The sequence below is a fragment of the Tinamus guttatus genome, unplaced genomic scaffold, assembly GCF_059628265.1.
Source record: "Tinamus guttatus ecotype Peru unplaced genomic scaffold, ASM5962826v1 Tinamus_guttatus_pri_ptg000198l, whole genome shotgun sequence".
NCBI lineage: Eukaryota > Metazoa > Chordata > Aves > Tinamiformes > Tinamidae > Tinamus > Tinamus guttatus.
Window position 1 is genome coordinate 888,252 of NW_028288732.1, and position 6,000 is coordinate 894,251.

Consider the following 6,000-nt stretch of genomic DNA (forward strand, 5'->3'; position numbering starts at 1 on the left):
AGGGATCTCATTTTAAAATATCCCCCTGAAATTTAACCTGCATTCACGCAGCTGACCTGTACAGAGAGAAAAAAGCAACTGCAGAAGAAGAAAGTTACCTTCTAATATGAACTTTAGGCTTAACCTACTCACTAGCCTTTCTTAATCAAACTCCAAGCTTTCCCATTACGCATCCCTGAAGACAATGTTTTTAGATGTTTGTTTAATAAGATGAGGACAAAAATTTTGTCTGATACAAAAATGTCTACACTAACATAAAAGTAGACACCTAAATATCAGGTTCTTCAAACTTTTAATTATCCGTGCATGAGTAGTTCTTACATAATCGACGATACTGCTTTTAGCTTCATAACAGTAAACATTAATAACCACACAATCCTTGCCTGGACACACAAGCATCAAATCAGTTTTTGTTCACTGAGGCTTCGTGTTCATTTTGTTCCCTGCGGTATCGGGATGAACCAGCTCCACCAATCCTGTTTCTGGAAGCTGGGACACGCTGTGGAACTGCAGTCTGCCCAGGCCAAGTCACAGCGGCACCGAGGGAGCCCCGGCTCCCTCCGGAGTAAAGCCTAAGAGGAGTGGAGCACGATGTAGGTAGCAGGAAGTAGTAGCTCCCTCCAGTTCATTGTTTGCCCCGTGGAAAATTTCCTCTCATTATTTTACATTTAATGATTTTTCCATTTCTTTAAATGAGTGTTTTAATCTCTACAATATTTACTTGGGTAACTACGGTGCTAATTAAAACTGTACACTAGCTGTAAAAATGCCCGTTTTGTTTCTAATCCACAGAGAGAAAGATCTGCCTGAGAGATACGGAGTTTCTCCAAGGCAGCTTTATTCCACAGACATTCAATTACTGGCTGAAGCAGCAATTACAGAGATAATCAGGTGGCTGATTTTCAGTCACAAGGCCCTTCATCTAAACACACACGCCAGCTCTAGCCAGGAGCAACCGGTCTTTGGGGAAGAAGGGAAAGGCCCTTAGAAAGTGAGCAGAGTGCTTGAAAGGAAAGCCTTGTGCATGATTTGTTGTTATTTTTTTGTGCCTTGCAAGAAATAAGATCAGATTAAAATACCGGATGCACATTCTGAAGAATGGCATTTCCTAGACTGTTACTAGATTTAGATAATAGTGCGTTATTGTAATACTGCTTCTTGTTATCTGTTCTCTCAATTACCATAAACTGGATCCTGACTTAAAATATCACCTTGCTGTATTACTGTCTCTTTCTTTTCACTTGAAAGCTCTGTTTATAATGCAAAGCTTCAACTTCCATCCCACATGTTAAACATGTGCTCCTCTTTGCTTTATCTTCTATGACTAGCACTAAGGAAATTTGAAGAAATGAATGTATCTTGAGCAAACAGAAGGAGACTGGGCAGTTAATATTTTTAATAATAAAAACATGCTTTAGGCCTCCTAGTCTGCCAGTTGTGACCACTAAGGCCTTAGCTGTTCTTTAAAAACAAGGCTGAACAAGGTGCTCTTCCCACCAACTCCCCGACTTTCTGATGTGCACATCCATGGTAAAAGTGAGAGGACATTGCCCAAAACAGGGGAGTTTGGCCCCTTCTGAAGTATTCAAGAGGTTAAACTGATGGACAGTGACTCTAACTCTGTACTTGCTTTATGGAGTTGCCTTAAAGAATTTCTGTTACTCCCTTGCTGAGAAATGCCCATTGCCAAGCACAGGGCTGCAGTGCACCTGGGGTCAAGGAAACACCTCAGCAGCCAAGGCAGAGAAGGGAGTGACAGCTTAGAGAAACAAAGAAAATGTCAATGTTTCATCTAAAACTGATCCAGACACCTTGGGCTGTAAAGGACAAAACTAGATCTTGTAAAGGACAAAACAAGAGGCCTTTGCCAGGCCATGAATACAGATTTCAGATATATCAGCTGGGGTGAAAATCACAGCAGTTCAAGATATGATCACTAGCTTGTGCTTACGCAACATTAGAATCTGTTCATCAGCACAGTTGTAAAAGCAGGGGTTTTTCTGTGGCAGAGATGCATCTTAGACAGCAGAAGGGGTTTATTAGTAAACCCCTTTTGCCAAAGAGAAGTTGGCAAAAATAATTCCTTGCCGTACAGTGTTTACAGAAAAGTTTTTGGCGCTTTAGAAGTTGTAAATGAATCACATCAGTGCACCTGCAACTTCCTGTGCTGTCAGTTTGGAATAGCAAGCACCATAAGCTGTTTTTGTTTTTCTTTTCTGACTCATGATTCTGGGGTCAACACGTTATAGTGTGGTTCATATGACATACTACTCGTGGGGAATGAAAGGACTTCAGGATAGAGTGACATAATTAAAAAATGACTTTAGCACAAATTTTATTTAACATAACAAGCGAGCTTTAAATAGAGTATATTTGTAGTCTAATGACAGGTCAGAGTACTATTAATATTACAAGACTCTGCATTTCACTTGTGGCTGAACTCAAGAAAGAGCTGCAGGCACATAGTCTCAAAAGCCTATCTATAATTTAAAAGTCAAACTTCAAAACCATTCATAGGTATGAATAAAATTGCAGGAGTTGTTTGGCACTTCTTAAACTCAAACTTTATAAATCTGAAGCCAGATACTCAAAATTTGAAGTTACTTTTTAAAACCCATTTGTGGTATACTGGTCCAGAAATAGAATACAATAATACATCTACCATGGAGGGATGTTTGTGAGCTCTGCAGAAAATAACTATGAATAGGACAGCTGATGTCACAGCAGCCATATGAAACAAAGAAACATATGGCTGCTACTTCTGAAATTCCTACAGTGTTTTATAGCTTCGAAGTGCAGCAAAATATTGGTTGAATAACATAATTAAAGTATTTTACAGCTGAATCCTAATTAATACTGGAAATGTAAAACATGATTCTGACACGTGATTTTTTCCTTTTTTTTTGCTGTACTTGATGAATACTGAGTACTCATTTTACTGAGTACTGTAATCAAATTTAGAACAAACGTTACATAAGTACATAAGCAATCCTAATCCTAATCCTTTTTCTGCCCTCTCACTTTCTCCATTTAGGCCTGCTGCAGCTGTAAATCTGCAAATCTCACATATTTGGTGATTTCCCTGGGTATTTTTATTTTCCCTTCTCATCCCCAGTCTTTTTCTGAGAACACAAGCTTTCTGATGCTACTGCTCTATTGATGGTGGATTGTATAAGGTGTTAAGGCCCGCTGAAGTACCTGTGCTGAAGTAGCTATCAGCATAGATCTAGAGGGGCTGTAAACATTTTGACTCCATGGTTAGCTGGCTAGCAGTCCTTTTCACTCTATTATTAATGTTGGTAACATTTTGATGCCTACGATGCATAATTTGAAGTAGCCAGAAGATATATAAGGTAGCTGTAAATGAGCTAGTTGGTAATAAAAGCAGTTTTAGCTTTGGAGCACTGAATTCTCTGTGGGCAACCTGACCCTGTTTCTGCTTTTGCCCTCGGATTTGTGCCATTGGTGTAATGAGAGATGATTTCACTGAAAATTGCCAAGAGGGACAGGATCCTATAAAGGTTTAGATGCTAGACTCAAAAACCCCCCTAAAACAAGCAAACAAAAAAACACAGAAGGGATAGAGAGCTAGTAATTTTTGATCTATTTCGAGGAAATGTTTTGGAATTTACCAGCTACATAAACATCTCCTAAAACTTACAAAAATAATCCACACATGTCAATTAATGCATCTTACAGCAATTATTTTCCTTTATTTTCTTCTTCTTTTTTATTGGAAAAGTCTCTTTTTTAAACTATGTATGCCTTTGAGTATTCATAAGGGTGCAAAATAGCAGATAAGCATTAGAGTGGTTCATAGCATATTAATTTAGCCATTTCATTTCTTTGTATTTGTCTACAAATTACTTATGATTTTATGTAATTAATTCATTACATAAACCTAATTTCTGAAATACTTGTGAAATTGTCCCACTGAAATATATAGCAGGCTTTTCATTGACTTGAGTGGGAACAGTGCGAAGCCACAGGAGATTATCTCTACTCTATAAATATTACCAAAGTTATTCTTTGGAAGTACTGAAAGAATGAGCTTTTGTACAGTTGACATATTATGACTTCTATTTCTTGCTAAAACATACATCACTCTTATGCAGAGAATATACACATTTATAAATTGGTCTGAGTGGGAGTCCTGCAAGTATTCTCCAGCATTTTATTTTTGCTTGCCTATGAATCTATTGGCTAAAATATATCTGGAAGAAAAACAGCACAAGCACTGTAAATGTATTTTTTAACTAAAACCTCTAATTATGGTAATTATTTCTGTGGAATCTATATGTCTCTACTAGGTACTCCCTTGCTTTCCATAACTAACTCCTGGCGGCGTGATGCTGTTATCTGGTCAGAGGCTAAAAGAACAGATACAGTCAACATCTTAGGCCTGATAATGGAAATAAGCACTCAAGAATATGTCTACTTTTCCATGTATATTGAGTGATTTAATAACTGATATTATGCTTCTGTACAAATCATACTTCTTTCACAACTGTGACTGTAACACCTCAATAATAACGGTGATATTATTACTGGTATTAATTATATGATGACTTCAAATCTAATATGAGATTATAGTTAGCAGTAAAGCTTTCTGAATAATGAATTTACCAACTGCTTAACATTTTACCAACTTCATGGCACAACATACACCTCCAAGCTAAAATGTAAGGCCACAGCTCAGCTTATAGTACTCAAATATATATTATTAGATGAGGAGAAACAGCAAACTGCCCAAAGGCAGAAAGTTTTTCTGAACCTTTAACCCAAATCTCCTTTGCTAGAAGATTAATCTATTGCTTCTTTTCCTGGCCCAAATGCAAGAAACAATATTGAACAACAACACTGTGTTCTCTGAAGATAGCTGTTTTTCCAAAACCTGAAGTTTCCAGTGTACCTGATCAGCAGAGCTGCCCTGGAGCCTTTCTTGGGACAAGAGGAGTTCTAGGCTGCTAAAATGATTCATTACAGAGCACATCACAGGCAGATAAAATGATTGCTGTTGAACTGTGTTAGCCCTTCAGAGAAATGCCACCTTACAGTACCTGATAGTGATATGAATAAAGCGCTTTGTCCAATTTGTACATTTTTAATGATGCTCAGGAAGGTGCATTTATATGGTGCCAGTTGAACTAGCCCTTCGGCGTATTGTCAAAGCGATATTCCAGGTGACCTGCCATGCACAGCAGTTAGCAGCTGAGTTTATATAATCTACACAGCAGCTGAGCTTTCCTTTTGTCTCTTTTTTACATTTTCCAGTTTTCCAGTTTTTGCAGATTGGTGTTGGATTAATGCTACTTCCATCATTCAGAGTACAAATCTAGTCTGTAAAACCAGCATGAAAGCCACCTCACAGAGGCCTATTCTCATCCATCTGTCTTGTCAAACAGCAGCAATTTTCCATGACATTTTGGGAGAAACATGAGAGAAATTGAGATTTATAGACATGCTTAATTTTTAATCAAAATGGATACAAATGTGTTTTGTTTATTGTGAATAGATTTAATGGATTTTCATTTCATGAACTTTCCTATCTTTTTTTTGGGGGGGTGAAGGAGCAGGGGGGTGGGTAATGTATCTTTTAGTCGAATAAAGGAACATGGGATTTGGCTATGCAACAGCATACCTAAATTCAGGGAAGAATTCCTTCTTTTGACCGAAGAGGCTGTAGTCTGAAGAATATTGTGTAAGAAAAGATAATATATTAATTCTTTTGCTCCAGATTTGAAAATCTAATAGTGAGGAATACAATTAACAGTTCAATTTACCTATCAGATTTACCTGTTCTCTTCTGCTGCCAACCTATATTTGGTTTCAGGGTTCTAATGTTGACTATTAACCTATTTAAATATTCACCAACAGCCTTCTGCCAAGGTAGATTTATTTCCTAGATCGTGTTCCTGTCAAGTTGTCAGATTGTCAGGAATTTTTCAGTTGCCAGTGCCCTTTATAATGACAATGTTGGCCTCCCGCTGAGTAACTTTT